Below are 11,405 nucleotides of genomic sequence, written 5' to 3' on the forward strand. Positions count from 1 at the left end.
ACACACTCAACCACACACACACAACACACGTCTTCAGTGGAAATGATTGCTCAGCCTGAGAGTAAGTGGTTAGATTTAGTTCTCAACAGAGTTTAAATGGAACTGCAACACTGGAGAGGGAGAGAGTGGGGAAGGAGGGAGGGAGAGTGGGGTTCTCTGAGGGAGATGGGACTGATGGACAGGAGTTAAGGAGGAGAGAGAGTTCTCTGATTTAAATGGGACTGATGGAGAGGGAGAATGAATGTGAGAGAGCTCTCTGGTTCTCTGATTTTAAGGACTGGGAGAATGATGTGAGAGGCTCTCTGGAGATTTAAATGGGACTGATGGACAGGAGAAGGCTAATGTGAGAGAGCTCTCTGGTTCTCTGATTTAAAGGGGACTGGGGAGGAGGGAGAATGAATGTGAGAGAGAGAGTTCTCTGATTTAAATGGGACTGATGGACAGGGAGAATGAAGTGAGGGCTCTAAGTTCTCTGATTTAAATGGGACTGATGGACAGGGAGAATGAATGTGAGAGCTCTCTGGTTCTCTGATTTAAATAGGACTGATGGAGAATGAATGTGAGAGAGCTCTCTGGTTCTCTGATTTAAATGGGACTGATGGAGAGGGAGAGTGGGGTTAATGAGGGAGAGAGTGGGGTTCTCTGATTTAAATGGGACTGATGGAGGAGAGAATGAATGTGAGGGAGATGGGGTGAAGGAGAGAGAGTGGGGTTAAAGAGGACTGAGGAGAATGAATGTGAGAGAGCTCTCTGTTCTCTGATTTAAAGGGACTTAAGGAGGAGAAATGGAGAGAGCTCTCTGGTTCTCTGATTTAAATGAGGACTGATGGAGAGGGAGAGAGTGGGGTTAAGGAGCTCTCTGGTTCTCTCTGATTTAAAGGGAGATGGGGAGAATGAGGAGAGAGTGGTTTAAGGAGGGAAATGGGGTTACTGATGGAGAGGGAGAAGGAGGAGATGGGATTTAAGGAGGGAGATGGGAATGAATGGAGGAGAGTCTCTTTGATTTAGAGATGGGACTGATGGAGAGGGAGAGTGGGGTTAAGGTTCTCTGATTTAAATGGGACTGATGGAGAGGAGATTGTGAGAGGAGAGAGTTCTCTGATTTAAATGGGACTGATGGACAGGGAGAATGAATGAGGAGAGCTCCATGTGGTTCTCTGATTTAAATGGGGTGATGGAGGGAGAGAATGAATGTGAAGAGGGAGAGTCTGATTTAAAATGAGGGAGAGAGTGGAGAGGAGAAGGATGGAGGAGCTGGGTTTTGAGGGGAGTCTGGGGTTAATGAGGGAGGGATTTCTTCAATGTGAGGAGCTCTCTGAGGAGGTTGAAGAGGAGAATGAGAGTGGGGTTAAGGAGGGAGAGTGGGGTTAATAAAGAAATACATTTAAGGAGGGAATTTAAAAGGGATAAGAGGATGGGTTAAGCCAGACGGAGATGAGGAGAGTTCTAAGGAGGAGAGATTGGGGTTAAATGAAATTGGGAGACCCCTGGGTCCAACTAGGGATGAGAGGGGTTACAGGACACCACATCCATGTGTCTCTCTAAGGAGGACATGGGGTTATTGATGGAGAGAGTGGGGTCCTAATGAGGGAGAGCTTCCGGGTTTACAGAACAGGGAGAGAGTGGGGTTAAGGAGGAGGTCGGTCAAATCAAACCTCCCTGGAAGGAGAGAACAGTCTAAGGGGGGTTAAGGGGTCCTAAACATGGGAGACATGGGAGGGACTTGTCACACATCAGAGGGAGGGAGAGGGGTTAATGAGGGAGAGAGTGGGGTTAAGGAGGAGAGCTGTGGTTAGAGAGAGTTGTCAGCCTCACTCAACTAGAGTGTACCAGGCAACAGTCTAGAGGGAGAGTGGGGTTAATGAGGGAGAGTGGGGTTGTGAGGGAGAGAGTGGGGTTAATGAGGGAGAGAGTGGGGTTAAGGAGGGAGAGAGTGGGGTTAAGGAGGGAGAGTGGGTTTAAGGAGGGAGAGAGTGGGGAAGAGAGGGGAGAGTGGGGTTAAGGAGGAGAGTGGGGTTAAGGAGGAGAGAGGGGTTAAGGAGGGAGAGTGGGGTTAAGGAGGGAGAGAGTGGGGTTAAAGGAGGGAGAGAGTGGGGTTAAGGAGGGAGAGTGGGGTTAGGAGGGAGAGAGTGGGGTTATGATGGGGTTAAGGAGGGAGAGTGGGGTTAAGGAGAGAGAGTGGGGTTAAGGAGGGAGAGTGGGGTTAAGGAGGGAGAGCGGGGTTAAGGAGGGAGAGAGGGGGTTAAGGAGGGAGAGTGGGGTTAAGGAGGAGAGTGGGGTTAAGGAGAGAGTGGGGTTAAGGAGGGAGAGTGGGGTTAAGGAGGGAGAGTGGGGAGGAGAGAGTGGGGTTAAGGAGAGAGTGGGGTTAAGGAGGGAGAGTGGGGTTAAGGAGGGAGAGTGGGGTTAAGGAGGGAGAGTGGGGTTTGAGGGAGAGAGGGGGTTGGGGAGGGAGAGTGGGGTTAAGGAGGGAGAGTGGGGTTAAGGAGGGAGAGTGGGGTTAAGGAGGGAGAGTGGGGTTAATGAGGAGAGTGGGGAGGAGGGAGAGTGGGGTTAATGAGGGAGAGAGTGGGGTTAAGGAGGGAGGAGTGGGGTTAAGGAGAGAGTGGGGTTAAGGAGGGAGAGTGGGGTTAAGGAGGGAGAGTGGGGTTAAGGAGGGAGAGAGTGGGGTTAAGGAGGGAGAGTGGGGTTAAGGAGGGAGAGAGTGGGGTTAAGGAGGGAGAGTGGGGTTAAGGAGGGAGAGTGGGGTTAAGGAGGGAGAGTGGGGTTAAGGAGGGAGAGTGGGTTAAGGAGGGAGAGTGGGGTTAAGGAGGGAGAGTGGGGTTAAGGAGGAGAGAGTGGGGTTAAGGAGGGAGAGAGGGGTTAAGGAGGGAGAGTGGGGTTAAGGAGGGAGAGTGGGGTTAAGGAGGGAGAGTGGGGTTAAGGAGGGAGAGTGGGGTTAAGGAGGGAGAGTGGGGTTAAGGGGAGAGAGTGGGGTTAAGGAGGGAGAGTGGGGTTAAGGGGAGAGAGTGGGGTTAAGGAGAGAGAGTGGGGTTAAGGAGGGAGAGTGGGGTTAAGGAGGGAGAGTGGGGTTAAGGAGGGAGAGAGTGGGGTTAAGGAGGGAGAGAGTGGGGTTAAGGAGGGAGAGAGTGGGGTTAAGGGGAGAGAGTGGGGTTAAGGAGGGAGAGTGGGGTTAAGGAAGAGAGTGGGGTTAGGGAGGAGAGAGAGTGGGGTTAAGGAGGGAGAGTGGGGTTAAGGGAGAGAGTGGGGTTAAGGGAGGGAGAGTGGGGTTAAGGAAGGGAGAGGGGTTAAGGAGGGAGAGTGGGTTTAAGGAGGGAGAGAGTGGGGTTAAGGAGGGAGAGTGGGGTTAAGGAGGGAGAGTGGGTTTAAGGAGGGAGAGTGGGGTTAAGGAGGGAGAGTGGGGTTAAGGAGGGAGAGTGGGGTTAAGGAGGGAGAGTGGGGTTAAGGAGGGAGAGTGGGGTTAAGGAGGGAGAGTGGGTTTAAGGAGGGAGAGGGGTTAAGGAGGGAGAGCGGGGTTAAGGAGGGGGAGAGCGGGGTTAAGGAGGGAGAGAGCGGGGTTAAGGAGAGAGAGCGGGGTTAAGGAGGGAGAGTGGGGTTAGGAGAGGGGTTGTGAGGAGAGAGTGGGGTTAAGGAGGGAGAGTGGGGTTAATGAGGGAGAGAGTGGGGTTAAGGAGGGAGAGTGGGGTTAAGGAGGGAGAGTGGGTTTAAGGAGGGAGAGTGGGGTTAAGGAGGGAGAGAGTGGGGTTAAGGAGGGAGAGTGGTGTTAATGAGGGAGAGTGGGGTTAAGGGGAGAGAGGGGGGTTAAGGAGGGAGAGTGGGGTTAAGGAGGGAGAGTGGGTTTAAGGAGGGAGAGTGGGGTTAAGGAGGGAGAGTGGGTTTAAGGAGGGAGAGTGGGGTTAAGGAGGGAGAGAGTGGGGTTAAGGAGGGAGAGTGGGTTTAAGGAGGGAGAGAGTGGGGGTTAAGGAGGGAGAGGGGTTAATGAGGGAGAGAGTGGGGTTAAGGAGGGAGAGAGTGGGGTTAATGAGGGAGAGAGGGGTTAAGGTAGGGAGAGTGGGGTTAAGGGGAGAGAGTGGGGTTAAGGAGAGAGAGTGGGGTTAAGGAGAGAGAGTGGGGTTAAGGAGGGAGAGTGGGGTTAATGAGGGAGAGCGGGGTTAAGGAGGGAGAGAGTGGGGTTAAGGAGGGAGAGAGCGGGGTTAAGGAGAGAGAGCGGGGTTAAGGAGGGAGAGTGGGGTTAATGAGGGAGAGAGTGGGGTTAATGAGGGAGAGTGGGGTTAATGAGGGAGAGAGTGGGGTTAAGGAGGGAGAGTGGGGTTAAGGAGGGAGAGTGGGTTTAAGGAGGGAGAGTGGGGTTAAGGAGGGAGAGAGTGGGGTTAAGGAGGGAGAGTGGTGTTAATGAGGGAGAGTGGGGTTAAGGGGAGAGAGGGGGGTTAAGGAGGGAGAGTGGGGTTAAGGAGGGAGAGTGGGTTTAAGAAGGGAGAGTGGGGTTAAGGAGGGAGAGTGGGTTTAAGGAGGGAGAGTGGGGTTAAGGAGGGAGAGAGTGGGGTTAAGGAGGGAGAGTGGGTTTAAGGAGGGAGAGAGTGGGGTTAAGGAGGGAGAGGGGTTAATGAGGGAGAGAGTGGGGTTAAGGAGGGAGAGAGTGGGGTTAATGAGGGAGAGAGGGGTTAAGGTAGGGAGAGTGGGGTTAAGGGGAGAGAGTGGGGTTAAGGAGAGAGAGTGGGGTTAAGGAGAGAGAGTGGGGTTAAGGAGGGAGAGTGGGGTTAAGGAGGGAGAGTGGAGTTAATGAGGGAGAGAGTGGGGTTAAGGAGGGAGATTGGGGTTAAGGTAGGGAGAGTGGGGTTAAGGAGAGAGTGTAGGGCTAAGGAGAGAGTGGGGTTAAGGAGAGAGAGTGGGGTTAAGGAGGGAGAGTGGGTGTTAAGGAGGGAGAGTGGGGTTAAGGAGAGAGAGTGGGGTTAAGGAGAGAGTGTAGGTCTAAGGAGAGAGAGTGGGGTTAAGGAGAGAGAGTGGGGTTAAGGAGAGAGAGTGTGGTTAAGGAGGGAGAGTGGGGTTAAGGAGGGAGAGAGTGGGGTTAAGGAGGGAGAGAGGGGGGTTAAGGAGGGAGAGAGTGGGGTTAAGGAGGGAGAGTGGGGTTAAGGAGAGAGTGTAGGTCTAAGGAGAGAGAGTGGGGTTAAGGAGAGAGAGTGGGGTTAAGGAGAGAGAGTGGGGTTAAGGAGAGAGAGTGGGGTTAAGGAGGGAGAGTGGGGTTAATGAGGGAGAGAGTGGGGTTAAGGAGGGAGAGTGGGGTTAATGAGGGAGAGAGTGGGGTTAAGGTAGGGAGAGTGGGGTTAAGGGGAGAGAGTGGGGTTAAGGAGAGAGAGGGGGGTTAAGGAGGGAGAGTGGGGTTGAGGAGAGAGTGTGGGGTTAAGGAGGGAGAGTGGGGTTAAGGAGAGAGAGTGGGGTTAAGGAGAGAGAGCGGGGTTAAGGAGAGCGAGTGGGGTTAAGGAGAGAGAGCGGGGTTAAGGAGAGCGAGTGGGGTTAAGGAGAGAGTGTAGGTCTAAGGAGAGAGAGGGGTTAAGGAGAGAGAGTGGGGTTAAGGAGAGAGAGTGGGGTTAAGGAGAGAGTGGGGTTAAGGGGGAGAGTGGGGTTAAGGAGAGAGAGTGGGGTTAAGGAGGGAGAGTGGGGTTAAGGAGCGAGAGTGGGGTTAAGGAGGGAGAGTGGGGTTAAGGAGGGAGAGAGTGGGGTTAAGGAGGGAGAGAGGGGTTAATGAGGGAGAGAGTGGGGTTAAGGAGGGAGAGTGGGGTTAATGAGGGAGAGAGTGGGGTTAAGGAGGGAGAGAGGGATTAATGAGGGAGAGAGTGGGCTTAAGGAGAGAGAGTGGGGTTAAGGAGGGAGAGTGGGGTTAAGGAGAGAGAGGGGGGTTAAGGAGGGAGAGTGGGGTTGAGGAGAGAGAGTGGGGTTAAGGAGGGAGAGTGGGGTTAAGGAGAGAGAGTGGGGTTAAGGAGAGAGAGCGGGGTTAAGGAGAGCGAGTGGGGTTAAGGAGAGAGTGTAGGTCTAAGGAGAGAGAGGGGTTAAGGAGAGAGAGTGGGGTTAAGGAGAGAGAGTGGGGTTAAGGAGAGAGTGGGGTTAAGGAGGGAGAGTGGGGGTTAATGAGGGAGAGAGTGGGGTTAAGGTAGGGAGAGTGGCGTTAATGAGGGAGAGTGGGGTTAAGGGGAGAGAGTGGGGTTAAGGAGGGAGAGTGGGGTTAAGGAGGGAGAGTGGGTTTAAGGAGGGAGAGTGGGGTTAAGGAGGGAGAGGGGTTAAGGAGGGAGAGTGGGGTTAAGGAGGGAGAGAGTGGGGTTAAGGAGGGAGAGTGGGTTTAAGGAGGGAGAGAGTGGGGTTAAGGAGGGAGAGGGGTTAATGAGGGAGAGAGTGGGGTTAAGGAGGGAGAGAGTGGGGTTAATGAGGGAGAGAGGGGTTAAGGTAGGGAGAGTGGGGTTAAGGGGAGAGAGTGGGATTAAGGAGAGAGAGTGGGGTTAAGGAGAGAGAGTGGGGTTAAGGAGGGAGAGTGGGGTTAATGAGGGAGAGAGTGGGGTTAAGGAGGGAGAGTGGGGTTAATGAGGGAGAGAGTGGGGTTAAGGTAGGGAGAGTGGGGTTAAGGGGAGAGAGCGGGGTTAAGGAGAGAGAGTGGGGTTAAGGAGGGAGAGTGGGGTTAATGAGGGAGAGAGTGGGGTTAAGGAGGGAGATTGGGGTTAAGGTAGGGAGAGTGGGGTTAAGGAGAGAGTGTAGGGCTAAGGAGAGAGTGGGGTTAAGGAGAGAGAGTGGGGTTAAGGAGGGAGAGTGGGTGTTAAGGAGGGAGAGTGGGGTTAAGGAGAGAGAGTGGGGTTAAGGAGAGAGTGTAGGTCTAAGGAGAGAGAGTGGGGTTAAGGAGAGAGAGTGGGGTTAAGGAGAGAGAGTGGGGTTAAGGAGGGAGAGTGGGGTTAATGAGGGAGAGAGTGGGGTTAAGGAGGGAGAGTGGGGTTAATGAGGGAGAGAGTGGGGTTAAGGTAGGGAGAGTGGGGTTAAGGGGAGAGAGTGGGGTTAAGGAGAGAGAGGGGGTTAAGGAGGGAGAGTGGGGTTGAGGAGAGAGAGTGGGGTTAAGGAGGGAGAGTGGGGTTAAGGAGAGAGAGTGGGGTTAAGGAGAGAGAGCGGGGTTAAGGAGAGCGAGTGGGGTTAAGGAGAGAGAGCGGGGTTAAGGAGAGCGAGTGGGGTTAAGGAGAGAGTGTAGGTCTAAGGAGAGAGAGGGGTTAAGGAGAGAGAGTGGGGTTAAGGAGAGAGAGTGGGGTTAAGGAGAGAGTGGGGTTAAGGGGAGAGTGGGGTTAAGGAGGGAGAGTGGGGTTAAGGAGGGAGGAGGAGTGGGGTTAAGGAGCGAGAGTGGGGTTAAGGAGGGAGAGTGGGGTTAAGGAGGAGAGAGTGGGGTTAAGGAGGGAGAGAGGGGTTAATGAGGGAGAGAGTGGGGTTAAGGAGGGAGAGTGGGGTTAATGAGGGAGAGAGTGGGGTTAAGGAGGGAGAGAGGGGTTAATGAGGGAGAGAGTGGGCTTAAGGAGAGAGAGTGTGGTTAAGGAGGGAGAGTGGGGTTAAGGGAGAGAGAGGGGGTTAAGGAGGGAGAGTGGGGTTGAGGAGAGAGAGTGGGGTTAAGGAGGGAGAGTGGGGTTAAGGAGAGAGAGTGGGGTTAAGGAGAGAGAGTGGGGTTAGGAGGAGAGAGAGAGTGGGGTTAGGAGGAGAGAGTGTAGGTCTAAGGAGAGAGAGGGGTTAAGGAGAGAGAGTGGGGTTAAGGAGAGAGAGTGGGGTTAAGGAGAGAGTGGGGTTAAGGGGGAGAGTGGGGTTAAGGAGAGAGAGTGGGGTTAAGGAGGGAGAGTGGGGTTAAGGAGAGAGAGTGGGGTTAAGGAGGGAGAGTGGGGTTAAGGAGGGAGAGAGTGGGGTTAAGGAGGGAGAGAGTGGGGTTAAGGAGGGAGAGAGTGGGGTTAAGGAGGGAGAGAGTGGGGTTAAGGAGAGATTGGGGTTAAGGAGAGAGAGTGGGGTTAAGGAGAGAGAGTGGGGTTAAGGAGGGAGAGGGGGTTAAGGAGAGAGAGGGGGGTTAAGGAGAGAGAGGGGGGTTAAGGAGGGAGAGTGGGGTTAAGGAGAGAGAGTTGGGTTAAGGAGGGAGAGTGGGGTTAAGGAGAGAGAGTGGGGTTAAGGAGAGAGAGTGGGGTTAAGGAGGGAGAGAGTGGGGTTAAGGAGAGAGAGTGGGGTTAATGAGGGAGAGAGTGGGGTTACGGAGGGAGAAAGGGGTTAAGGAGAGAGAGTGGGGTTAAGGAGGGAGAGTGGGGTTAAGGAGAGAGAGCGGGGTTAAGGAGGGAGAGTGGGGTTAAGGAGGGAGAGAGGGGTTAAGGAGAGAGAGTGGGGTTAAGGAGAGAGAGTGGGGTTAAGGAGGGAGAGTGGGGTTGAGGAGAGAGAGGGGGGTTAAGGAGGGAGAGTGGGGTTAAGGAGAGAGAGGGGGTTAAGGAGAGAGTGGGGTTAAGGAGGGAGAGAGTGGGGATAAGGAGGGAGAGAGTGGGGTTAAGGATTGAGAGTGGGGTTAAGGAGAGAGAGTGGGGTTAAGGAGAGAGTGTAGGTCTAAGGAGAGAGAGGGGTTAAGGAGACAGAGTGGGGTTAAGGAGAGAAAGTGGGGTTAAGGAGAGAGAGTGGGGTTAAGGAGAGAGAGTGGGGTTAAGGAGAGAGTGGGGTTAAGGGGGAGAGTGGGGTTAAGGAGAGAGAGTGGGGTTAAGGATGGAGAGTGGGGTTAAGGAGAGAGAGTGGGGTTAAGGAGGGAGAGTGTGGGGTTAAGGAGGAAGAGAGTGGGGTTAAGGAGGAAGAGAGTGGGGTTAAGGAGAGAGAGTGGGGTTAAGGAGGGAGAGGGGGTTAAGGAGAGAGAGGGGGGTTAAGGAGAGAGAGTGGGGTTAAGGAGGGAGAGTGGGGTTAAGGAGAGAGAGGGGGGTTAAGGAGAGAGTGGGGTGAAGGAGGGAGAATGGGGTTATTGAGAGAGAGTGGGGTTAAGGAGGGAGAGAGGGGTAAGGAGAGAGAGCGGGGTTAAGGAGAGAGAGGGGCGTTAAGGAGGGAGAGTGGGGTTAAGGAGAGAGAGGGGGGTTAAGGAGAGAGTGGGGTTAAGGAGAGAGAGTGGGGGTTAAGGAGGAGAGAGAGGGTGAAGTAGAGAGAGTGGGGTTAAGCAGAGAGAGCAGGGCTCCGGGCAGCCGAGCGGAAATGGAGGAAACTCGCCTCCCTGCGGACCTGGCATCCTTTCACTCCCTCCTCTCTACATTTTCCTCCTCTGTCTCTGCTGCTAAAGCCACTTTCTACCACTCTAAATTCCAAGCATCTGCCTCTAACCCTAGGAAGCTCTTTGCCACCTTCTCCTCCCTCCTGAATCCTCCCCCCTCCCTCCTCCCTCTCTGCAGATGACTTCGTCAACCATTTTGAAAAGAAGGTCGATGACATCCGATCCTCGTTTGCTAAGTCAAACGACACTGCTGGTTCTGCCCACACTGCCCTACCCTATGCTCTGACCTCTTTCTCCCCTCTCTCTCCAGATGAAATCTCGCGTCTTGTGACGGCCGGCCGCCCAACAACCTGCCCGAGGGAGAGGGTTGACCCTATCCCCCCTCTCTTCTCCAGACCATTTCCGGAGACCTTCTCCCTTACCTCACCTCGCTCATCAACTCATCCCTGACCGCTGGACGTCCCTCCCGTCTTCAAGAGGCGAGAGTTGCACCCCTTCTGAAAAAACCTACACTCGATCCCTCCGATGTCAACAACTACAGACCACTATCCCTTCTCTCTTTTCTCTCCAAAACTCTTGAGCGAGCCGTCCTTGGCCAGCTCTACCGCTATCTCTCTCAGAATGACCTTCTTGATCCAAATCAGTCAGGTTTCAAGACTAGTCATTCAACTGAGACTGCTCTTCTCTGTATCACGGAGGCGCTCCGCACTGCTAAAGCTAACTCTCTCTCCTCTGCTCTCATCCTTCTAGACCTATCGGCTGCCTTCGATACTGTGAACCATCAGATCCTCCTCTCCACCCTCTCCGAGTTGGGCATCTCCGGCGCGGCCCACGCTTGAGATTGCGTCCTACCTGACAGGACGCTCCTACCAGGTGGCGTGGCGAGAATCTGTCTCCTCACCACGCGCTCTCACCACTGGTGTCCCCCAGGGCTCTGTTCTAGGCCCTCTCTTATTCTCGCTATACACCAAGTCACTTGGCTCTGTCATAACCTCACATGGTCTCTCCTATCATTGCTATGCAGACGACACACAATTAATCTTCTCCTTTCCCCCTTCTGATGACCAGGTGGCGAATCGCATCTCTGCATGTCTGGCAGACATATCAGTGTGGATGACGGATCACCACCTCAAGCTGAACCTCAGCAAGACGGAGCTCCTCCTCCTCCCGGGGAAGGACTGCCCGTTCCATGATCTCGCCATCACGGTTGACAACTCCATTGTGTCCTCCTCCCAGAGCGCTAAGAACCTTGGCGTGATCCTGGACAACACCCTGACGTTCTCAACTAACATCAAGGCGGTGTCCCGTTCCTGTAGGTTCATGCTCTACAACATCCGCAAAGTACGACCCTGCCTCACACAGGAAGCGGCGCAGGTCCTAATCCAGGCACTTGTCATCTCCCGTCTTGATTACTGCAACTCGCTGTTGGCTGGGCTCCCTGCCTGTGCCATTAAACCCCTACAACTCATCCAGAACGCCGCAGCCCGTCTGGTGTTCAACCTTCCCAAGTTCTCTCACGTCACCCCGCTCCTCCGCTCTCTCCACTGGCTTCCAGTTGAAGCTCGCATCCGCTACAAGACCATGGTGCTCGCCACGGAGCTGTGAGGGGAACGGCACCTCAGTACCTCCAGGCTCTGATCAGGCCCTACACCCAAACAAGGACACTGCGTTCATCCACCTCTGGCCTGCTCGCCTCCCTACCACTGAGGAAGTACAGTTCCCGCTCAGCCCAGTCAAAACTGTTCGCTGCTCTGGCCCCCAATGGTGGAACAAACTCCCTCACGACGCCAGGACAGCGGAGTCAATCACCACCTTCCGGAGACACCTGAAACCCCACCTCTTCAAGGAATACCTAGGATAGGGTAAGTAAGGGTAAGTAATCCTTCTCACCCCCCTTCTCACCCCCCCAACAAGATTTAGATGCAAGTGGCTGTTCCACTGGTTGTCATAAGGTGTATGCACCAATTTGTAAGTCGCTCTGGATAAGAGCGTCTGCTAAATGACTTAAATGTAATGTAAATGTAGAGGGGGTTAAGGAGAGAGAGTGGGGTTAAGGAGAGAGAGGCGTTAAGGAGAAAGAGCAGAGTTAAGAAGAGAGAGGGGTTATCGTAGCACTTGACTTGGTAAAGAGTGAGGGATGTTGAGTACCGTGTATCAGAGCAGAGAAGATGTGGGAGAGTTT

This window comes from Oncorhynchus keta, chromosome 14 (assembly GCF_023373465.1).
Source record: "Oncorhynchus keta strain PuntledgeMale-10-30-2019 chromosome 14, Oket_V2, whole genome shotgun sequence".
NCBI lineage: Eukaryota > Metazoa > Chordata > Actinopteri > Salmoniformes > Salmonidae > Oncorhynchus > Oncorhynchus keta.